The 24,512-nt window shown below is 53.0% G+C and overlaps 1 long non-coding RNA gene across 1 annotated transcript in view; it reads right to left on the bottom strand.

Moving 5' to 3' along the window:
- Positions 1 to 1,237: 1,237 nt before the first annotated feature.
- LOC140913699 (uncharacterized) overlaps positions 1,238 to 24,512 on the bottom strand; it is a 58,787-nt gene continuing 35,512 nt past the window's right edge. Inside the window, exon 9 of the long non-coding RNA XR_012159640.2 lies at positions 1,238 to 2,465. This is a non-coding gene — a long non-coding RNA (uncharacterized LOC140913699). The remainder of the gene's footprint in view (positions 2,466 to 24,512) is intronic.

The following is a 24,512-nucleotide window of genomic DNA, read 5'->3' as shown; positions in this document are numbered from 1 at the left end:
CATCAGATGCATGAACACTAGTTTCAGTTATTTTGGTAATTTATTTCAAAATTCCTGTCAGCAAGTATGTCTGTAGCAATGGAGAGACCAAAAAAAAGATTCAGAAAGTGTTTTTTGACAAATAGATTCTTTACTAGGCATATTAACACAGAACTCTGAGTAAGAATTCATGTAAACTATAATACAGAAACCTATTTCCTGCACCCCTCAGCAGTAGTACAAAGGCTTGGGGGAGTCAGGAGTAACAGAGGAGCTGAGAGGGAGGGAAGTAATTGCTGGAAGTAGCCTGGGAGTGAAGCAGAAGGGTTGTTGGGTGTGGGTGGGAGAAGTATTAACAGATTTGGTGGGGGCGGGGATTGTTAGAGAGTTGGGGAGCCTCCCCCATACTTCCCTGGCTGACTCCCTAGCCTCTCCCATTCAGTTAGGCACATCTGCCCCATTCCTGTGTGTCCCTGCACCCTCCTTCCCCTATCCCTGTGTGACCCTGCACTCCCACTCAGCCACACCTGCCCCTGTGTAGCCCCTATCCCTGTGTGGTCCTGCACCCCCACTCCCACTTAGACCCTCACCCCAGTCTTCCCCCCCCACCAGCCCTTCTGAACCCCAGCCTATGTGGTCCCCGCAGCAGCCCTATGTGCCCTGCTCTGTCTGCCCCCCCCACCCCCCATATTGCCTGCTTCCTCACCTGGCCCCTTTGGGCAGTTTGCTGTGAGGAATGCGACTTCTGCTACAGCTCTGAGCTAGCTGCCCTCTGTTCTGGTGCCATAACAGCTCCTGGTGGGAGAAAGGTGTAACTGCAGCGCCTCGGTGGCAAAATGTATTTTCTGCCAAGGGGAAAAAAAGTCTGCTGGGGACATGAATTCTGCGCCTGTGCAGTGGTGCACAATTTCCCCAGGCCTATACAGGAGACCACATTCAGCCTGAGCTCCTGTATAACACCGGCCAAAACTTCTCTGAGTTAATGTCTGTTTGAACTACAGCAGAACTTTCTTTTTTTTTTTTAAATCCAGTCTTGATTTTAAAATGGCCAGAGATGAAGAATCCACCAGGATGCTTCAGAAGTTATGAATTGTACATGTGCATGGTTAAAAGTAGGGAAGGAAGTTTGTTTTTATTTTACCATGTGTCTGTGAAGAAGAGCTTTCAGTTGCCATCTCTTCCCCTCCCCTCCCCTCTCCTCCCCCCGACAGCTCACACTCTAGTGAAGAGATGAATTCTCTGTTGTAAAAACAGCTTATGCACACGGCGAAATGGTTGTGGATGTTCTCAGAGGAGAGTCAAACTGCACAATGCCTCTTGCAGGGCAGCAGCCATTGCACCAGATGTGCAAAGGTGGGCTGACGGCAGCAGTAGCCGGCTGCACAGTGTGGGCTTCATTTCCTTTGGGCAGTGGCTGCTTTTTCCCTTCCATGAAAGTCTGTCTGATGCTTTGATTGTCCCACCACTTACACAATAGCACCTTGATTGGATTGACACAGCCCACTCTGACCTGTGCTTTGGGGCTGGAGAAGGAAAAAATCTGTCACAACACTTGGGGTAGGAGAGTTGTTTGATTTGGTTGTACTTGAAATATATTATTCTATTGAAATACTTGAAGATGGGGGCCAGCTGTACATCACAAAGTGCTTTACAAAGCCACTTAGTGCCTCAATCCCCATTATACAAATGGGGAAACCAAGGCACAGAGAGCCTCACCCAAGGTCAGTCAACGGGCCAGCAGCAGAGCTGGGAATGGAACTCTGGTCTCCTGGATCCCAGCCCATAGCTCAGCCCACTGAACCACACTGCCTTTAAAAACAGCTCTTCAGTGTGTAATGTCTTGCTGTGCCTTTAAATGGGGCTTCACACACCCCTTCGTACAGCATGAAAGAGTAACAGCCTCCACAACCCTCCTAATGTCACTGCCAAACTGAGCAAGGAGAGATCTGACCACCCAGGAATGCCCCAGCTTTTAATGAGATGAAAGGAGAGGCCTGTTCCACAGTGTGTATTTATTGTATGACTGGTAAGGTTGCCACCTGTCCAGGTTTTCGCTTTTGTGGCCGGGTGCCATTTAGGGTTTCTGGGTGTCTGGCTTTAGGGATCTGGCAACCCTAAATGGTGCCTGAACCAAAAGTCCGGTTACGGGGTGGGAGGAGGCAGCAGTGCTGAGCGAAGAGAAAGGAGCTGAGGCAGGCGTACCAGAAGGCAAGGGAGGTAAACCGTCACTCTCGTCCCGCGCTGAAGACCTACCCCTTCTATCAGGAGCTGGATGCCACCCTTGGTGGTGACCTCACCTCCACCGCCAAGAGCCCTGTGGATACTTTGGTGGGGCTGCAGGCGGTAGACAGGGGGCTCAAGCCCGAGAACGAAGTCCTGGACAAAGGTCAAGTTGGAGAACGTTGTGGAGTCGGTGGTAGGGTCATCCGGTGGCACAGCGAGTCAGGAATTCTCCACTCCAGAGGGGTCTAGCCGGTCTCAGCAATCTATTTGTGGCCCACAAGACACGGGAGAGAAGAACCGTAGTAAATGTTCATTTTGGAGCTCATGCTGCTCAGTTATATGAGGTAGAACTGTTCTTCCTATGTATATTGTGGCAGTGGGTGAAGAGATAGAGAAATTAAAAAGAAAAAAATAAATAAAACCCAAAAGCCTGCACACACAGCCCCAGTCACAAACCCCTCCCAGCTCTACTTCCCAAAACGAATAAGCATTCATTCAAGCCAACTTATGAACCACCATAAGCATACATTCAAATTAGTTTTATAGATGTCACCCACTCACATACACATTCATACTTGTTTTTCAGCATTATTTTATACAGAATACGCACACAGCCTAGCTTAAAAGAAATCTAACAGTGTTCAATTGTTCAATACACCCCATGTAGACAAAATGTAAGGCTAGTTTAAACTATTTTATGTTAGAGTTGATTCCACTTTTTACCAGAGCTATAAATGTTGTTTTCTGACCTCTCTACACGCATACAGACACATAACACTTTAACATCCACCCTTCCCTCCTCTTTCTCAAAACAATTTAGCATACACTCAAACCAAACTGCATATTATTTTATAGATAAACTACTTTAAGCATATGTTCAAGTTAGTTTTATTGACAGTTAAGTCTCACAGACCATCATACTTGTTTTCAGCAGTATTTTATACAAAACACACAGAGACTAATGTCAGGTAAATCTAACAGTGTAAAGTTGGACAGTACACCCATGTATGAGACAAAATGCAGAGCTGGTTATTGACTTATTTGGCACATTTAGCAAAATACTAAAAAAGAAATAAGAAATTCATGAAACACTTAGGCCTGGCAGAAGCTATAAAAAGCCCTAGAAACATCTGCATTTTGCCTCTTCCCTGCACTGATCTCTGGACTATGGACTTACAATAAAAGGAGCGTTCTAACCAATGGACTCGGGACCTTCCATTCTTTTGGATGCCATCAGAGACTTAACAAGCCAACAGTTTATTCCATCACTGCTTCAAACTGGACACAAGCACTTTGCAATGTGTGTATATATTTGATTCCTTTAACAGTTTTTACCCTCACCTCTTTCTTTCGCTTATACATAAATCTTTAGATCAGGGGTCTTAAACACATGGCTTTCAATCAGGGGTCTCAAACACGCAGTTCCCTGTTCCTGGCCAATGGGAGCTTCGGGGGAGGTACCTGGAGGAGCAGCCAGGGCAACACACAGACCCCTGTACCCCCCCTCCCCCAGGTTCCGTCCGCTTCCCGGAGCAGCGCGGGGGCAGGGCAGGCAGGCAGGAAGGGAGCCTGCCCTGCCCTGGTGCATGCCAGGCCAGAGCCTGCCCCCCAAAACCCCTCCTGCAGCTGAACCCCCTGCCCTGAACCCCCTCCTGCACCCTGACCCCCTGCCCTGAGACCCCTGCTACACCCCTCCTGCACCCTGAGCCCCCTGCTGCACCCCGCACCCCTCCTGCACCTCAACTCCCTGCCCTGAGCCCCCGCCACACCCTACCTGCACCCCCTGGGGGCAGGGAGGGGGCAGAGTTGGGGGTGGGGATTTTGGGGAAGGGGTTGGAATGGGGGCAGGGGAGAGGTAGGGCAGGGGCAGAGCCTCATGGAAGGGGTGGAGTGGGGGCGGGGGCTGCAGGTCGGGGTGTCAATGATGCGGCCCTCGGGCCAAGGTACTAGTCCTCATGTGGCCCTTGTGGTCATTTGGGTTTGAGACCCCTGCTTTAGATATTAGATACCAAAGGATTGGCAACAGTGATTATTGGGCAAGATCTGAGCTGTATATTAACCTGGGTTTGTGGCTGGGCCTTTGGGCTCAGAAGAACTCCTTGTTTGATGAAGTTGGTTTTCAATAACCACTCATCATTAAGTCTAGTGTGTGGGTGATGAAACAAGGCCTGGGATATCTAAGGCGGCTGCATTTCTGACTATTAGCCACTGTGGTGAGACAGGAGTTTACTTTTGTTGCTGGTTTGGTATATCTTCTGGAAGAATAACCAGCAATTTTGGCTGTGTCTGCCCTATTTCTCAGCAGTTTGTCCTGAATCTGGTATTTCCCGGTGTGACCCACTGAGTGACACGAGCACAGGATGACTATTCCCCCCCCCCCCATCCGCTACTGCGGGATTCTTACACCAACCTCTGCAGCCTCTGGTGCTGGAAACAGGACACTGGAGTGGACACACCTCTGCTCTGATCCCGTCTGGCAATTCCCTGTGACCAAAGGTCACAGAGGCAGCAAGTGGCAGAGCTGGGAGTAGACACCGGGAGTTCTGTAGCCCAGCCCTGTAGCCACAAGCCCAGCCTCGCTCCCTCATTCAAGGTTCCCAATGCCCCTTGGCAGAGCTGTCCCTAGCTATTCTGGGGCCGTATGCAGCCCCCCCCGGGGGGGGGGCAGGCCTCTGTGGGAGGGGGCGGGGCTGGCCCCAAGCCTAGCCGGGGCAGGGCAGGGAGGACCCACCCCCCAGCACTCACCGGCGGTGTAGCTGGGCCCAGGCTGCTGCCAGTGAGTGCAGGCCCTACCCTGCTGCCGTCCTCAGGGCAGTGGGGGCACAGCAGGGGTGGGGAAGAGGCAGGGTGGGGCAGAGCAGGGCAGGGGCTTTGGGGAAGGGGTGGAGTGGGGGTGGGGCTGGATCAGAGCAGGGGCGGGAAGGGGGGGGTCATGGGGAAGAGGCAGGGCAGGGGCTGGAGCAACATGCAGCTGTGCAGGACAGCAGGAAATTTGCCCTATGCAGCTGCGTACTTTGCGTATGGGTAAGGATGGCCCTGCCCCTCGGCATGGCCCAGACAATGCAGCAAGGCTGCTGCTCATGAGCCCCTCTGCCTTGTGAGCTGGGCTGCCTGGATGCGGCTACGTACTCCTCCCTCGATGGCCATATCAGTGGGTGCTGTGGGCATGCTATTGCTCCATCAGTGCTTGATGTTGTCAGCCAGGTTGGTGTTGAGATCAGGGTTGGGTGGGCCCCATCTCTGCAGGAGGCATCACAAGAAGACATGGCTGAGATCCCATTTCAGGGTAGTCCTGGCTTCCAGCCCCCACTACTTTAACCCACCAGCCTCCACTCCTCTCCAAGAGCCAGGGATAGAACCCAGGTGTCCTGACTCTGAGACGCCCCTGCTCTAACCCACTATCCCCCCTCCAGAGCTGGGGATGGGACCCAGGTGTTCTGAGGCCCCTGGTGACCCTCCCTGCCCCACACCACCTGTCCCAAGGCCCTTCCCCTCTTCAGCCACCGTTAGCTGTTACCTCCGGCTGCCTGAACCACAGGGACTGGACTGCCCCCCTCTTATGCGAAGCAACTGCTAGACGGGGGAGGGGGAGCAGAAACCCAGCCACCTTAGGGGAGGTGCTGTGGGACAGAGGAAAGGTCCCGCAGAGGAAGGATGAGAAGGGGAGAAACTACCCCATAGACCAGCATCCTCTTCATCAGCGAGGGACGGTGCTGGCCTTGGGTTAACAAGGGTTAGGGGGTGCTGGAGTTAGGGGCAACAGGGTCCTGTAACAAATGCACACTACAGCCAGAGAAGGCTCTTGCACCTGAAGAAGTGGGGTTTTTACCCATGAAAGCTTATGCTCAAATAAATCTGTTAGTCTTTAAGGTGCCACTGGACTCCTCCTTGTTTTTGTGGATACAGACTAACACGGCGACCCCCTGATACTTACAGCCAGAGTGTGATCTGTAAAACACCTCTATCATAAATATAAAGGGAAGGGTAACCACCTTTCTGTATACAGTGCTATAAAATCCCTCCTGGCCAGAGGCGAAACCCTTTCACCTGTAAAGGATTAAGAAGCTACGGTAACCTAGGTGGCACCTGACCCAAAATGACCAATGAGAGGACAAGATACTTTCAAATCCGGAGGGGGGGAACAAAGGGTTGGTCTGTCTGTGTGATGCTTTTGCTGGCAACAGATCAGGAATGCAGACTTACAACTCCTGTAAAAGGAAAAGGAGGACGTGTGGCACCTTAGAGACTAACAAATTTATTTGAGCATGAGCTTTCGTGAGCTACAGCTCACTTCAGCGGATGTTGCTGTAGCTCACGAAAGCTTATGCTCAAATAAATTGGTTAGTCTCTAAGATGCCACAAGTCCTCCTTTTCTTTTTGCGGATTCAGACTAACACGGCTGCTACTCTGAAACCTAACTCCTGTAAAGTTAGTAAGTAATCTAGCTAGAAATGCGTAAGATTTCCTTTTGTTTAATGGCTGGTAAAATAAGCTGTGCTGGATGGAATGTATATTCCTGTTTTTGTGTCTTTTTGTAACTTAAGGTTTTGCGTAGAGGGATTCTCTAGGTTTTGAATCTGATTACCCTGTAAAGTATTTACCATCCTGATTTTACAGAGGTGATTCTTTTACCTTTTCTTTAATTAAAATTCTTCTTTTAAGAACCTGATTGCTTTTTCATTGTTCTTAAGATCCAAGGGTTTGGGTCTGTGTTCACCTGTACAAATTGATGAGGATTCTTATCAAGCCTTCCCCAGGAAAGGGGGTGTAGGGGTTGGGGGGATATTTGGGGGGAAGACGTCTCCAAATGGGCTCTTTCCCTGTTCTTCGTTTAAAACGCTTGGTGGTGGCAGCATACGGTTCGAGGACAAGGCAAAGTTTGTATCTTGGGGAAGTTTTTAACCTAAGCTGGTAAGAATAAGCTTAGGGGAGTCTTTCATACAAGTCCCCACATCTGTACCCTAGAGTTCAGAGTGGGGAAGAAACCTTGACAACATCACGCAGCCTTCCTGCAACACTCATACCTACACACCATACACAGCCTGGGGTGTGATCTCCTGTAACACACACACCAACATCACACAACCAAGCAACAAACACAACCTGACCCATCCCTTACTGTGACACACATGCTGCACAGCCTGGTCTGGGCCCTCTGGTACCCACCTGTCCCCCTCCCATCCCAGAGCCGGGGGCGGACCCAGGAGTCTGGGCTCCCAACCCCCAGCCTTAGCCAGCTCCCCAAGGCGCAGTGGTGCCCCACTCCCAGCCCAGGGGTCTGGCCTGTAACGGGCTCCTGCCTCCCAGGCACCACGTGCAGCGAGCGCCCTAGCGGTGAGACTCGGGACCCAGGCGTCCGGAGGGGCTCGGCCAGAAGGTCCCTACGCTGGGGCCTTCCCTGGCTGCTAGAGCTGGCAGCGCACGCGCGGGACCCTTGAGCCAGGGGCAGGCAGGAAGCAGCAGGGCTGGAGCGCTTAGCGAGCTGGGCCAAGGGAGGAGCCTTCCCGGGCCAGCCTGGACAATGCGCAGGGCAGGCCCTGGCTGCAGCCCCAGGGTGGGGAGCAGGCAAGAGGCGGCCCTGGGGAGGCACCAGCCGCAGGGCGGGAAGTCGCTGCCTGGGCCGGAGCCGAGCCTGGCAATGGCTGCAGCGGGGCCAGCGCAGGCAGGACGCAGGGCGGGGACTCCCTGGCCAGGCACTGACTGCTCCCGGCTGGGGGCCAAGGGGGCCGGGACCCAGGTCGCTCCCGCGCTAATGACCCTGGGGCTGGGAGCAGCTCAGCGCAGCATGGCCAGGCAGGGCCCAGGTCCCGCTTTGCACCAGCGCAGCCTGGGGGCTCAGAGGCTGCAGCTGCCGGAACGCTGGGGCCGGGGAGCAGCTTTGGGGCCCTGGGACCCGCCCAGAAAGCCGGGAGCGTCCCTGCGGCTAGGGAGGGGAAGGCCCTGGCCGAGGCGGACATGCGGAGCCAGGTGCGACCCCTTTACCCCCGAGGCGCCTGAGCCAGGGGCGAGAGCTGTGCTGAGCAGAGGCCTGGGGCAGAGGTGGGGACTCCGGCTGGGGAGGTGGTGGGGAAGGAGCCTGTTCCCTGCACTGGGATTCAGGACCTTCCCAGAGCCCCACCCCAGAGCCAAAGGCGACTCCTGTTCCCTGCCAGTAGGGCCCCAAAGTCCCTGGGAGAGCTGGGAGTGGGAGTCCCCCTAGGTCACAGCTGCTGGGCTAGCAGCTCCAGGTGGCGTTTGAGGATGTCGCTCTGTATTTCACCTGGGAGGAGTGGGAGCTCTTATCCCAGCCAGAGAAGCAGCTGTACCAGGACCAGATGCTGAGGAATTACCGGGCCTTCGTTTCCCTGGGTAAATACCAACTTCCCATCTTTTACTCACACCTGTGAAATGTATGTGGTCCCTCGACGCCTCAGCTGCCATGTGTCACCCAGCAGCCCAGTGGTGGTAAATGTCAGCCCCTTTCAGGTTGGCTTCCTGTTGAAGGAGAAGTCAGGGCTACAGAGCCTGAGGCTAATCTTAGTGTAACTTGTTTACTTGGATTATATACCTCAGTCCTGGCACAGGGGTGGTTGTAAAGAGCACATGAGCAAATAAGGCAGAGAGAAAACTCTTCTGCTTGTAACACCTCCTCAGCTCCCCAGCAAGAATTAACATCATAAACTGAACAAGCGCACAGTTGAACAATGCTGCACCCTAAGCAAAAGAACTCATAGGTCTGTGTAACAGTGACACCTGCCGTGACTCAGCCCTCAAAGCAAATTGAAAAGGGTCACAGACGTTGCTGCTTCAGAGTGTGAACTGAAGTTGCCTGGTGGGAGATGGGAAGAAATCTCCTCTAAGGAAGGTTTATTTCTTTATTCTCCTGGTTGGGATCTCTTGCGCTTTCCTCTGAAGCAGCGACTGAGACTGGGGCCTTGCCGTGCCCAGTGCTGCGCAGACAAACACTGACCGAGATCGGGGCCCTGTTGTGCTGGGCTGCACCGACATATAAAGGAGTCCCTACCCCCAAAACTTTAGTAATAAAACTGATTCATTCCCCCCAAACAGGCTATTCAGGTTCCACACCAGACTTAATCCACCAGATCGAGGTAGGGGAGGCAGAGCTCCGGATCCCGCTGATGCCTCGTCTCCATTTTGTCTTCAGTCCTGCTTCTTACCTCTGGAGGGACTTTGCTACAAATGGAAGCTCTACACAAAGGACTGAATGACCCATCCCAGCTGTGGATGCACTCCAGAGACTTGATTTGAACCTGCAGTTTATTCTATCACTGTAATGATGCTGGTTCTGGCAGGACTCAACAAAGAGTGCCAATTTCAGGACAAATTGCTTCAAGGAGGGCAGTTAGAGCCCAAGACTGGGGTTTTTCCAACTCTAAGGCAAACCAAACCAGCCAAACAGAGAGGACTTTGATTTTACCCACCGACTAACCACAAGTCACACAAGCAATTCCCTGAGACACTCCCGTTTCCCAGTATCACCACCAGTGCCACTCGCTATGGGGATGAATGGTTATGAAAACCTATACCCCAGTAAAAGAAAAAAGGTTCTCTCGATCCCAAAGGACCAAGCCCCAGACCCAGGACAATATACAAATCAGATCTTACCCACAAACCACGCTGTTGCCAATCCTTTAGAATCTAAAATCTAAAGGTTTAGTCATGAAGGGAAAAAAATATAGATGAGAGCTAGAATTGGTGAAATGGAATCAATTACATACAGTAAAGGCAAAGTTCTTGGTTTAGGGTTGTAGCAGCGATAGAATAAACTGCCGGTTCAAATCAAGTCTCTGGAGAACATCCACAGCTGGGATGGGTCATTCAGTCCTTTTTATAGAGCTTCAGTTTCTAGCAAAGTCCCTCCAGAGGTCTGAAGCAGGACTGAAGACAAGATGGAGGCGAGGCAGCAGCCTTTTCTAGTCTCTTGCCATGTGGTCTTTGCTTTCTTTGTCCCAAGGACACTCTATCCAGCACTGGCATAGAAAAACCTTAGAGTTCTATCCAGAGGCAGATCCCTGCATACCTTGCTGAGTCACAAGGTGTTTATGCCTTCTCTCAATGGGTCCATTGTATAGCTGATGGTCCTTAATGGGCCATCAAGCAGGCCAGGCAGAGCTGACACCAAATTGTCTGGGGTGTTCCCCGGAAGCAGAGCACAAGTTTGAAATACAGACAGTATAGAGCCAATAGTCATAACTTCAACTACAAAAATGATACATATACACAGATAGCATAATTATAATCAGCCCATCATAACCGCTCCATAGACCCCTTACACGACAACCTTTATACAATATTGCCTGCAAATATATAACAGTGGTCGCAACAGTGATCTATAGAGTTACAGATTATGTCAATAACATCACAGGAGGTGACATGACATCAGTGAGACTGATATTGGAATACTGTCTCCAGCTTTGGTGTCCTCATTTCAAAAAGATGTTGTGAAATTGGAGCTGGGGCAGCAAAGAGCCACCAAATGTTCTGCGGGCTGGAGAAAAATGCTTTCTCGTGAGCTATTGAAAGAGCTCAACCTGGTTAGCTTATCAAAACAAGATTGAAAGGGGACTTCGTTGAAGTGTTGAAGTCCCTTAATGGAGAGAAGCTATTGGGTATTAAAGGGCTCTTTAATCTAGCAGAGAAAGGCATAACAAGACCCAATGGCTGGACAGTGAAAAGAGACAAATTCATATGCCAAATAAGGCACAAATATTCAACAGCGAGGATGATTCACCACAGGAACAAGCTACCAAGGAAAGCGGTGGATTCGCCATCTCTTGATGTCATTTAATGAAGACTAGATCCTTTCTGGAATGTGTTTGCCCCAAAAGTAGCTGTTGTGTCATACAGGGGGCCTGTGATATGCAGGAGGTCAGATTAGATGCTCTAATGGTCTCTCCTGGCCACAAAGTCTCCTCATTTCTGAAAAACTGAGTGGAGCATTGGGAGCAGCGTCTGATGTTTTACTGTCGAGCCGGCTTGCTTCCGAGAATGAACAGTCCTTGAGTGGGGTGATCCACAGGGAGTAGCTCAAACCTCCAAAGTGCCTGGCCAGCGGCAGGACATTAGCACAGCAAGGGAGGGGTGTGGGAGTGACATCACAAAGGCCTTTTGCAGGACCTCAGACTATTGGTCCAAGGTGATGGGGAGGTGGTGACCTCACAGAGAGATGCTGACATCAGCCAGGCAGAACAGGGGTGAGGGGCCAGGGAAACCTTGCAGACCCCTGTGTCTTTGCTTCAGCAAGTCTCCTTCTCCAGGTCTCTCTTTGAGGACTGAGAGCGTATTAGGGTTCACATACGTGAGCACCAGCAGGAACCTCTTTCGAGTTTTCTCTTTTCCTTTTACTGATTTGACTAGAAAACAGACATTCCTGTTTAGAAGGTAAGAGCCTCCTCGAGGTTTGAAACCTGCTCAGTCTGATCCATCTGGAGACAGCTGAATTCTAGGCGTGGAAAACATGAGTTTAAGGAGGCAGAATTTTATTCTCCACCTAAAATTTTGTCCCTTTGAATCACTGGGGACATTAGGGTTTGTCCTTTTTGTTTCACCTTCTCCTCCATCCCTCTCTCCTTTCTCTTCTTCTCTTGCTTCTTTTGTCCTTTCTCTTGTTCCCCTCCCAACACTAGGAGGTGTATCTGTGTGTGTTTCGCGGGGAAGAGCTCTGCAGCTCCCATTGTGGGAGGTCCACCCAAAAATGTGGGGCTGAAATAGTGCTCGGGCAGTGATCCCCACCAGTGACCTGGGCCATCCTTTGGGCTCTCTGGTGAGAGCCCTCAGCCTTCCATCCTCAGTCTCTACCCTGATTGCCTGAGCAGGGGGTTATTGACAGGGAGGAGACTCAGGTCCTTGTTGTTCTCTTTTAAGACCAAGTAAATAAGTCATAACCAGTCATATGTTTGACGAATTTTGCTGCTTCTCTGCCTTAATTGTCTCTGAGCAGTTCATGATTCTCTCTAATATTCCAGTTCTCCTAAAATACTTGCTGAATAATTCCTGTGCACTGTTGTTGGTCTGGAGCTCATTTGAGAACACTTTATTCAGGTCATTCAATGTATGAAATTCAAGATCCGATGGTTAGTTTGAAAATCAGGGCTCTTGGGTCCTATTCCCAACTCTGCCACTGACTGGCTGTGTGACCTAAGACAAGTCAATTCTCCTTTCTCAGCCTTAGCTTCTCCCTCTTTCAAGTAGGGATAATAATGATCCGCTTCTACCTACCTCACGGTGTGTGGAAGATGGGGATCCATTGGAGAGTGTCACTACGAGAAGTGCATAATATGAGGTGTCCTATCACGTTTACTCAGATCAGATTATGACATCATAGAATTGCTGAAATATTCTATTTTATTGGTATTTTTTTATTTTGAAATTGTTAAGAGCAGCAACTACTTAGCTCAGACTGAAGCATCTCATCTAATTTTTGAGATCTAAGTGTCTCCTCTTTGTGTGCGACGAGACAATTTAACACACTGTGACAAACAGGAGGTGCTTTTGTTTTGCAACAAAACATTTGTGCAAAGAACTTTCATCCCACTTGTTATGATTTCAAGAAACAAACTGGTGTACTCTGAATGGGATTTTCTGACAGAAACAGGGGTTTCAATGCAATTTCCCCACCATCTCGATTCCTGGGCTCTATCCCTGCCTCAGCGGGGGAGTTGTGCCATGGCGGGGCAGGGGTTGTGGTCTGTTAGAACGGGAGTCAGGACTGGTGGCTTCTCTTTCTGGCTCTGCCACCACCTTGCTGTGTAGGCCCTTGGGTAGGTCACTTCCCTTCTCTGTATCTCAGGCTCCTCCCCATCTGTCCAATGGGAACAGGGACAATTCTCGAACTCTGAGCAGTCATGAGCCTGAGTGAGAGAAGGGGCACTAAAGCCCTCTGTGAAGGAGACAGGGGAATTTCACGGTGTTTAGCACCAAGGAATTTTAAAGTTTGCTAAAATGTCTAGTCTGCGGAAACAAGAAATGGTTGGGGCCAAATTTTGTAACCACTGCCTTTTTTAAAGCCCATTCAGGGATGTGAGTCCCTGTCTTTTAGGTACCTGGGGTTCTTTGCCAGCAGGAGAAAAGAGGTTCCTGCCTCCATTTTTGTGGCCTTAACAAACCAAGTGCTGTGCCCCAGTTCTCGTCTGAGATCCCTGAAAAAGAACATCTTCCCATCCATTAACAAGACAGGACCTATCTTTAAAAGGGGAACAAACAGAACCCTGGGACTTACAGACGAGCTAGCCTCACTTCCATAGCTGGAAAGATACTGGAATATATTCTTAAACAATCAGTTTGTCAGCACCTGCAGGATAATTTGGTTCTTAAGACTAGTGAGCATGGATTTGTCAAGAACAAATCATTCCAAACCAATCCTATTTCCTTCTTTGGCAGGGTTAGGTCTTTGGCCTCGTGGACGGTCAGGCCTGGGAAAGAGAGAATGACATTTGTCATTCTGGCTGCAGTGCTTGTGTCCTTCCAATCGCATTGGTGGCTGCAGAGTGGGCAGAGTCCTCGCTGTGTGCCTGGTCCAACCGAATTGCAGGGGGTGGTGTAGTAGACAGAAAGAGAGAGAGAGAGAGAGAGAGACTCATTCTCCAGCCGGGGTTAGTCTGAGAGAAATTGGCTGGGTTCCCAGTCACACTCTTCTCTCAGGTGCCATTTCCCAGCTGTCCCCGATAATGTCACGGCTAACCAGGTGGCTGAACTTTGTGACTTTGTCCTTACCCATAACTATTTTACATTTGGGGACAATGTATACCTTCAAATCAGCGGCACTGCTATGGGTACCCGCATGGCCCCACAGTATGCCAACATTTTTATGGCTGACTTAGAACAACGCTTCCTCAGCTCTCGTCCCCTAACGCCCCTACTCTACTTGCGCTATATTGATGACATCTTCATCATCTGGACCCATGGAAAAGAAGCCCTTGAGGAATTCCACCATGATTTCAACAATTTCCATCCCACCATCAACCTCAGCCTGGTCCAGTCCACACAAGAGATCCACTTCCTGGACACTACAGTGCTAATAAACGATGGTCACATAAACACCACCCTATACCGGAAACCTACTGACCGCTTTTCCTACCTACATGCCTCCAGCTTTCACCCTGACCACGATCCATTGTCTATAGCCGAGCTCTGCGATACAAGCGCATTTGCTCCAACCCCTCAGACAGAGACAAACACCTACAAGATCTCTATCAAGCATTCTTACAACTACAATATCCACCTGCGGAAGTGAAGAAACAGATTGATAGAGCCAGAAGAGTTCCCAGAAGTCACCTACTACAGGACAGGCCTAACAAATGTAACCCTTCTGCCCATCAGAGTTGGCAGCAACAAGGGCCGGGTTCAATATCTAGGGGATTCATTCCAATAACACAAGGCAAACCGGCTCGAGCCCCCACCCAGTGACCTGGGACAAATATATACCACCCCCGCTGGGTGCCTCCAAGAGGCAATACTTCCCCTCTCGCAAGCACAGAGTCTGAGTGTAGCAAAAGCCTTTTAATAACAGAGAGAAACAATGTGGCATTATGTTGGGGAAACACAACCAACGGGATTCGTAACACAACCCATGAGCAAAAACCCACCCCAAACGAATTGGGGCATGCTCTTTCCCTTTGGTTCTTGAGTCCAACAACCCCAAATCACCCAAAGTCTCTTTCCCTGGTCAGGGCAGCCCCAGAGTTCAAAAGTTTATCTGCAGAGCTTTACCTCCCAACCTGGGTGGAGATGGGGGGGTGGGGAAGAGAGGTAAAAGGGGCACCTTACATGATCTGAAGCTGACCACCCCTCAGCTCCATAGGCCTTCGCTCCGTTCCACCAGCTGCCCCACGAACTGCTTCACTCGGCTTCGCTCCGCTCCACTGCCCACAAGCAGCTCCTGCCGTCCCACAAACTGCTCCACCAGCCTGTCCATAAGGCACTCCAGCCCTCCCGCAAACTGCTCCACAATGTATCTTCAGGCTCCCCCACTACTTAACACAATGCTCAGTGATTTCAGCTCTTAGGTGAATTCAGCTTGTAGTAGGGGAGTCTCAGTGCTGGTGCACTATTAGCCCAAAGTGAGCTCAGCAGCCTGTAACTGGACTCCTAATGGAATAAAAATTAGCTCTGATATTCCACAGTGGAGATAGGAGGAAGTACAATTAGCATGTAAGGCCCTCACCCAGGGGCCCATACCACCAAGTATTAATACTTATCCCCAGCCTCTGTCAATTCACAGTTTTGGAACCCATGACCCTTGCCTAGCGAGTGCTACTTAGTTGATGGTGAATCCCTCCATCATAACAAAAGGCCCAGTACAGTTCCAAGCACAGTTCCCATAATCAGGGTAATAACAATTTATTCTTCCTGCCCCAATAACAGAGACACTGGGGATCCCACGGCAGCCAAAGTGACCATTTGGGCAGCTATGGCCTCATTCTAGGCGGCGTGGGTGTGCCTATGCAAATGAGATCAGCCCCTGAAGTTCTTTTCCACAACTTGCCACACCTCACCACCAGATGTCAGGGTGGAGCTCATCCTGACACTGCTTACACAAAGAAAATAACAGAACACCACTAGCCGTCACCTTCAGCCCCCAACTAAAACCCCTCCAATGCATTATTAAGGATCTACAACCTATCCTGAAGGATGACCCAACACTCTCACAAATCTTGGGAGACAGGCCAGTCCTTGCCTACAGACAGGCCCCGAACCTGAAGCAAATACTCACCAGCAACCACATACCACATAACAGAACCACTAACCCTGGAACCTATCCTTGCAACAAAGCCCGTTGCCAACTGTGCCCACATATCTATTCAGGGGACACCATCATAGGGCCTAATAACATCAGCCACACTATCAGAGGCTCGTTCACCTGCACATCCACCAATGTGATATATGCCATCATGTGCCAGCAATGCCCCTCTGCCATGTACATTGGTCAAACTGGACAGTCTCTACGTAAAAGAATAAATGGACACAAATCAGATATCAAGAATTATAACATTCATAAACCAGTCAGAGAACACTTCAATCTCTCTGGTCACGCGATTACAGACATGAAAGTTGCGATATTACAATAAAAAAACTTCAAAACCAGACTCCAGCGAGAGACTGTTGAATTGGAACTCATTTGCAAATTGGATACAATTAACTTAGTCTTGAATAGAGACTGGGAGTAGCTAAGTCATTATGCAAGGTAACCTATTTCCCCTTGTTTTTTCCTCCCCCCCCTTCCTCAGACGTTCTTGTTAAACCCTGGATTTGTGCTGGAAATGGCCAACCTTGATTATCATACACATTGTAAGGAGAGTGATCACTTTAGATAAGCTATTACCAACAGGAGAGTGGGTTTGTGTTGGAGGGGGGAGAGAAAACCTGGATTTGTGATGGAAATGGCCCAACTTGATTATCATACACATTGTAAGGAGAGTGATCACTTAGATAAGCTATTACCAGCAGGAGAGTGGGGTGGAGGGAGAGAAAACCTTTTGTAGTGGTAAACACCCATTTTTTCATGCTTTGTGTGTATAAAAAGATCTTCTATACTTTCCACAGTATGGATCCGATGAAGTGAGCTCTAGCTCACGAAAGCTTATGCTCAAATAAATTGGTTAGTCTCTAGGGTGCCACAAGTCCTCCTTTTCCATTTCCCAGCTGGGCTCCTTACCCCTCTGGTGCAGCAGCAGTTGGTAGAGCCGGTAAACAGCCTCCTTGGCCTCCCAGGTGATGTCCTTGGCTGGGTCACCGATGAACAGAGCCAGCTGTGCCACATCGTGACCCATCCTGGGGAATTTGGCTGAGTTCTAATCGAAAGGAGAGGGAGCGGGAACTTCATCAGCATTTTCCTGTCAGCTCCCAGTCCCCACCTGAGCCAGGACTCTCCTTCTTCTCAGCCCATCTGCAGGAGATGCTACAGCATAGGAGCTAGAGCGAGATCCTTAATTGTCTCTGCCCGCAAGGAAGCCTGGAGCACAGAGATGCAGGCAGGACTCTACATGAGGATTTGCTTCCCCAGCTGCTCCAGGATCACAGGAAGGCATGAATCTGGAGCATGGTCCCCTTAAAAGCGAGAGTTGACACTTAACCAGGACAAGAAGAACTTGACTCAAGCCAGGCTCATTCTCTGCTTTGACTCTGCCTCCCCAAGAGGTGCACTCCTAACCCACAGCCCATGCAGCAGCAGATCCTACAGCCCGTTGGAGCCAGCCCACCTATGCCTGGAGTCAGGAAGCTGGGGTCAGAGGCCACTTATGTCAAAGTCAGGGAAGGTGATGATGGATCAGAGCAGGACAGTGCTGCTCCTAATGGCCCTGGCTCTCTCTCGCGACACCCTGGAAATGATCCAGTAGTTAATGTGCTGTGGGGAAAGGAGGCAGCTCAGGGTCAATGGGCAGGTGCATGTGTTGTGCTAATGAGCCCCTCCCCATCCCCAGGAGGCTGAGACATTGTATGCGGGGTGGAATAGCTGATTCATTGATATCAGAGCTTCAGAACGGATTGTTGTGCCCAGGACGATGCTTGTAGGTCACAACTTGTCGTTGACTCTCTACATTGGGACAATATTCGGTGTCGGGGCTGGTCCCAACCTCCCTGAACTCCTGATTCCTGAACAGCTCACCAGGAAGGAGACAGACCCCTCACCCCTCCCTTCCTCAAGTCCTTGGTTGGGTGAACAGACTGAGTATGAGCACAATTCCCCCAGGCATCTCGGGCCCGTCAGAGACAAGGGCTGATTCTCTGGGTCCTCCTATTTCTCGAGGAACAAGCGTGTGACTCTTCTGTGAGGACCATCTTCTGGATCTCACAGGAGGGGTTCAGACTCTCACTCCCCAAGCCAGCCAGGGGCCCCATGGTTAGTGCTTAACAGAACCAGGCAGAATTCTGGCTTGAAGTCCCAGCTCCTTCCTCTGTCCTTCAAAGAGGAAGGGCCTGACACTGCATTGCACTGACTGCCCTGACTCAGGACGGCGCACTGAGGGCCCAGCTAGGAGGACAGCCTGGAAAAGGGATCTAAGAGTTAAGGGAAAATTGCCCCCACCCCTCTCATGGGGCTCACCTCCAAGATGTAGTGGAGCCTGTTGGAGTCTGGGGACTTTGCCAGCGGGTTCCCCAGCGTGGCATCCAGGAGCTCTGGCAAGACCCTATGCAGATCCTACAAAGCAAGGGAGAGTCGTGGGTCAGAGTTAGGGAAACTGGGGCTACACCTGCCACAGGATGGGAAGAGGCGGTCTCTTGGAAGCACTGGTGAGACCCCCAAACACATATCCTGGCCTCTCTCATTCACATCCCACTGCAGGCAATTCGCAAGGATTCGTGGCAGGATGACAGCTGGCTCTTCAATCCGGGATTTAGCACGATCTACTTGGACTTGGGTGGTGTCCTTCTCTGTGCCCAGAGTGAAGACTGCATGCAGGGCAGCTCGAAGGAGGTGGGTCTCCAGCGCTGGCTCAAGGGCAGGTGTCATGGTGCTGGCAAGAGAGAGGAGCCGGTTTTAGACTGTGCAGTGCAGGGGTGGGACTGGCAACAACACGGACGTGAAACTGCAGGGAAAGAGGCAGAGGCGGGCGAGAACGGAAACTGAGGCACCAAGCCAGGGACTGATAAAGCCAAGGTCACCCCACAGACAGTGGCAGGGCAGGAATAGTGTCTGTTCCCTGGACCCTGCTGCCCCTCCTGTATCTGATCCAAGGAGTCAGCCTCTCCCCAAACCCATTGCAATGTTACTGGAGGGAAAAAAACAGAGCAGCCAGGAGAGAGAGTGAACCTTCCCGCCACCTCTGCCAGAGGAGACACCCTTGGGACGTGACCTGGGAGTGGGAGGGGCAGTGACTCCCAGCCATGGGCCTGAGCAGCACCAGGGTTAGGGGAACCGGGCAAGAGGGTCTTGGTACCTGAGGTTGCCCACAGCAATCAGGGAGTTGGACAGGACGGCGCTGGGTGGAGAATCATCAGGAAGCTCCTCAATGAGCTCCTGTGAGACGCAAAGGAGCGTGTGAGCTTTGGGCCTCCCTCACGCTTCCCAGTGGGGAGATTACACAGCCAGCACCCCACGCAGCCAACAGGATCCCCCCACCTGCCTCCCGCTCCTCTGATTCCTGCCCACTATTTCTCCCGTCTCTTCTCCCCAATCTTCAGCCCCAGCAATCCCTGCCCTCAGCTGCTCCTCCAGCACCAGCCATCCCCCGACCATCAGCCCGGGGAGACCCCTGCCCCTCCCATAGCTCTGTCCACCCTCTAGCTGCCGGGCGCCCTGTCTCGCTCACCACAATCCTCTCCTCCACAGCCGCCTTGCAGCAGTGCGGCTCCAGTGTGTCCTGCCCTCTCTGCTGTGCAGCGAGACACGCGGGGTTTATGGTGTGCAGGAACATGAGCTGCTGGGCCTCATCCTGTACCCACCAGGAGTGGGGTTAGGGGAGATAGAGCCAGTTAGCCAGGGACCTCCCTGCCCCAGCCACACCAGCTCCAGGACTTAGGCCTGAATGGGGGATAGTGGGGACCCGCCCATTGTCCATATCCCCCACGACTCCTACACAAGCAGGGTCAGGAACTGGGTCAGTGCCTGTGGGGGAGGAGACCCCGGCTGGTGTGTGACAAACACCCTTATCTTGGGGGTCCTAGATCATGGAGGAGAAAGGTCCCCATTAGGGGTGGTGGCACATGAGGGCCAAGACCCTCTGCAGGGGGTCGGGATGCTGGGAAGGAGTGGGACAATCTTGGTTCCAGCACAGCTGGGGAATGTTTGTGCCTTTTCTTGGCCCTGGAGCTGCTCTAGGATGTTTTTGAGAGCAGCCTCCTCTGTGAGCACATCCACCCTTTCCTCCTCCTCCTCGTCCTCTGAGTCCTTGGCGGTCCCTGCACCAGGGAGAGAAGGGGACAGGGTGTCTCCTGCTGCCACTCGGGGAAGGACAGGGGCATGGTGGGGCAATGTGCCCCCTTCCCACCTCCGGGACCTAGGGCAGATCGGGCCCCACCCTTCCCCCTCTCAGTGATGCCTTCAGCCACCAACTCCTTCAGGAGCCCATAGCAAAAAGACACCCACACACACACACTCTCCTGGACTCCCTGGGAGGTGCCTCTCCACTTGCCCTCCTGCCTCCCTGCCCAATGGAGCACCAAGGACAAAAAGTGGCAGCATCTAGTGTCAGTGGGGTTCACGTGGCTCAGGCCAGACACCTGGGCTGGGGACCCACCCCCATAGCACTGGTCGAGGGCCTGGGCCCAGCGGGTTCACAGCCCCCTCCTCACCCCTCCCTGAGCCCAGCCTGGCTCCTCACCTGGAACAAAGCAGAAGCGTCCATCGGCCTCGCTGCTGCCCGAGTCCCACTCACTGCTGCTGTCCCATGGGGCGAGAGCCGAGCTTGCTGGTGCTGGTACAGGGATCCTCCACCTCCTACCCTGGGAAGGCTGGAAGGTCCTCAGGGACCGGGCAGGGTGATGCCTCCTGCTGGAAATGAGGGCTGGGCTTCTGGGGCCGCTGCTGCCCCAGTGCCATCCTGCCCGGTTCCGCTCCTGGGCTGGGTCCTGCCTGCCCAGACGCATCGTGGCCCAGCTCCATTTTGGCCTGGCCATTGCCTCTGCCACCTCGGTGCCTGCACCAGGAGCGGGTTTCCTCTGCCAGAAGGCTGGGCACTTTCACCTCTTGGCCCGGCCAGGAGCTCCTTCCCCACCAGCGGGGACGGAGGGAACGCTCTGCTCCTGGGGAAGATGGCAGCTGCTTTCCTCAGGCTCGGGGGCCACCTGCAGAGCCTTCTTCCTGAACCTCCTCAGGAGCCTGGCCATCCTGGAACCGAGCGGGCAGTAGGCGTGAGTCTGGGGTCAAGGCAGCCTCTCACGAACCAGCCTTTTTGGTCCCTCCCCATCCCTGCCCCAGCCAGAGCAGCTCCTCCTCCCCCCACAGTGGTGCAGGGGGTGCAAGCAGGAGTTCATTGCATGATCTGCTCCCAATGTTCCCCCTCGTCATCCCTAGTGCTGCAATAACCGGGGAATCTCGTCCTTTTTGAGCACTGGGGTCAGTCACAAAGACCATCGGTCACTTTGGACAAGCAGCTCCCTCCTGCCATCCCAGGCCACACTTCTCCCTGCCCAGGTTAGAGAAGGAACAGAACCCAGGAGTCCGGACTTCTCCTGGGAAACCATTCCCCACTTCAGAGTCCCTAGGCTTAGCAAGGCCAGGGCCCCCTCGTTTCCCATTGATTTCCATGCTCAGCAGCTCACAGCGTCTGGCCCAGCTCAGAGACTCTCAGCCTGGGGAACTGTCTCCCACAAGGGAAGGGCTGGGAGCCCCTTTGCTGGGACCTTTCCAAACACACTGGAGATGGCTCTGGAGAAGCCCCTCCCCAGTCTGAGAGTGAGGGGCTCCTGGGGGCTGTTTGTAAATCCAATCTCCTTTGGGAGAGATTCTCTCCCCCTCTTTCTGCCTCTCCCCAGACAGACAGAGAACGCCACAGAGGAACTCTAATGCCACTCACTTGCTCTAGGTGATGGAGCGATGGATGGAGGATGTTCAGTGTCGTCCCTCGCCCTTCTCCTCACTCTCCAAGCTAAGGCAGGCTGGAGAGGGTGGTGACCTGAGGAGTTACCCAGCCCAGCCAGCAGGCAGGGTGATGACACTGAGCGATCGACTGGCTGGAAAACAAGAGTCTGTCTTATTGGCAAGGGACGGAGAAACTCGGTCAGCCCCAGGGGGTAGAGATCACTGCTGTAGTGTGGGGGTGACAGCGCCTCCAGGATCCTGACATCCCAGCACTTTACACACCTTCCTGGAGCCTCCCAAGCCCCCTGGGCTGTAGGGACTGTGATCCCAACCCAACTGATGAGAAACAGGCCTGGGGAGGGGAAGCTACTGGCTCAGGGTCACACCAAGTGTCAGAGCACTTTCCAATAGCGGGAAAGTATTAAATCCCCATTTGACTGCTGGGGACAGAGCCATAGACGGGGGAGCAACTTGCCCAAAGTCCCACAGGAAAAGGAAAACAACCAGCAATGGATCAAATAGGAAACCCAGCAATGGAACTCAGGAGTCCTGACTCCCAATTCCCTGGTCCAGTCACTCCAGCAGAGCACACTCCCTCTGAAAGTCAGGGGGAGCGGACATGAGGGCCTGGTTGTAATTGCCAGCTGTGGGAGGGAGTGTGCAGCAGTGGTTAGCGAAGGGGCCTGGAAATAAGGACTGCTGGGTCCCATCCATAGCTCTGACACTTGGTGTGACCCTGAGCCAGTAGCTTCCCCTCCCCAAGCCTGTTTCTCATCAGTTGGGTTGGGATCACAGTCCCTACAGCCCAGGGGGCTTGGGAGGCTCCAGGAAGGTGTGTAAAGTGCTGGGATGTCAGGATCCTGGAGGCGCTGTCACCCCCACACTACAGCAGTGATCTCTACCCCCTGGGGCTGACCGAGTTTCTCCGTCCCTTGCCAATAAGACAGACTCTTGTTTTCCAGCCAGTCGATCGCTCAGTGTCATCACCCTGCCTGCTGGCTGGGCTGGGTAACTCCTCAGGTCACCACCCTCTCCAACCTGCCTTAGCTTGGAGAGTGAGGAGAAGGGCAAGGGACGACACTGAACATCCTCCATCCATCGCTCCATCACCTAGAGCAAGTGAGTGGCATTAGAGTTCCTCTGTGGCGTTCTCTGTCTGTCTGGGGAGAGGCAGAAAGAGGGGGAGAGAATCTCTCCCAAAGGAGATTGGATTTACAAACAGCCCCCAGGAGCCCCTCACTCTCAGACCGGGGAGGGGCTTCTCCAGAGCCATCTCCAGTGTGTTTGGAAAGGTCCCAGCAATGGGGCTCCCAGCCCTTCCCTCGTGGGAGACAGTTCCCCAGACTGAGAGTCTCTGAGCTGGGCCAGATGCTGTGAGCAGCTGAGCATAGAAATCAATGGGAAATGAGGGGGCCCTGGTCTTGCTAAGCCTAAGGACTTTGAAGTGGGGAATGGTTTCCCAGGAGAAGTCCGGACTCCTGGGTTCTGTTCCTTCTCTAACCTGGGCAGGGAGAAGTGTGGCCTGGGATGGCAGGAGGGAGCTGCTTGTCCAAAGTGACCGATGGTCTTTGTGACTGACCCCAGTGCTCAAAAAGGTCGAGACTCCCTGGTTATTGCAGCACTAGGGATGACGAGGGGGAACATTGGGAGCAGATCATGCAATGAACTCCTGCTTGCACTCCCTGAACCCCTGTGGGGGGAGGAGGAGCTGCTCTGGCTGGGGCAGGGATGGGGAGGGACCAAAAAGGCTGGTTCGTGAGAGGCTGCCTTGACCCCAGACTCACGCCTACTGCCCGCTCGGTTCCAGGATGGCCAGGCTCCTGAGGAGGTTCAGGAAGAAGGCTCTGCAGGTGGCCCCCGAGCCTGAGGAAAGCAGCTGCCATCTTCCCCAGGAGCAGAGCGTTCCCTCCGTCCCCGCTGGTGGGGAAGGAGCTCCTGGCCGGGCCAGGAGGTGAAAGTGCCCAGCCTTCTGGCAGAGGAAACCCGCTCCTGGTGCAGGCACCAAGGTGGGAGACGCGGTGGCCAGGCCAAAATGGAGCTGGGCCACGATGCATCTGGGCAGGCAGGATCCAGCCCAGGAGCGGAACCGGGCAGGATGGCACTGGGGCAGCAGCGGCCCCAGGAGCCCAGCCCTCATTTCCAGCAGGAGGCATCGCCCTGCCCGGTCCCTGAGGACCTTCCAGCCTTCCCAGGGTAGGAGGTGGAGGATCCCTGTACCAGCACCAGCAAGCTCGGCTCTCGCCCCATGGGACAGCAGCAGTGAGTGGGACTTGGGCAGCAGCGAGGCCGATGGACGCTTCTGCTTTGTTCCAGGTGAGGAGCCAGGCTGGGCTCAGGGAGGGGTGAGGAGGGGGCTGTGAACCTGCTGGGCCCAGGCCCTCGACCAGTGCTATGGGGGTGGGTCCCCAGCCCAGGTGTCTGGCCTGAGCCACGTGAACCCCACTGACACTAGATGCTGCCACTTTGGTCCTTGGTGCTCCATTGGGCAGGGAGGCAGGAGGGCAAGTGGAGAGGCACCTCCCAGGGAGTCCAGGAGAGTGGGTGGGAGGGGTGTCTCTTTGCTATGGGCTCCTGAAGGAGTTGGTGGCTGAAGGCATCACTGAGAGGGGGAAGGGTGGGGCCCGATCTGCCCTAGGTCCCGGAGGTGGGAAGGGGGCACATTGCTCTACCATGCCCCTGTCCTTCCCCTGAGTGGCAGCAGGAGTCACCCTGTCCCCTTCTCTCCCTGGTGCAGGGACCACCAGGGACTTAGAGGACGATCAGGAGGAGGAAAGGGTGGATGTGCTCACAGAGGAGGCTGCTCTCAAAAACATCCTAGAGCAGCTCCCGGGCCAAGAGAAGGTACAAACGT

This window comes from Lepidochelys kempii, chromosome 6 (assembly GCF_965140285.1).
Source record: "Lepidochelys kempii isolate rLepKem1 chromosome 6, rLepKem1.hap1, whole genome shotgun sequence".
In the NCBI taxonomy this organism is placed as follows: Eukaryota; Metazoa; Chordata; order Testudines; family Cheloniidae; genus Lepidochelys; species Lepidochelys kempii.
This window is presented reverse-complemented; position numbering and strand designations above follow the sequence as displayed.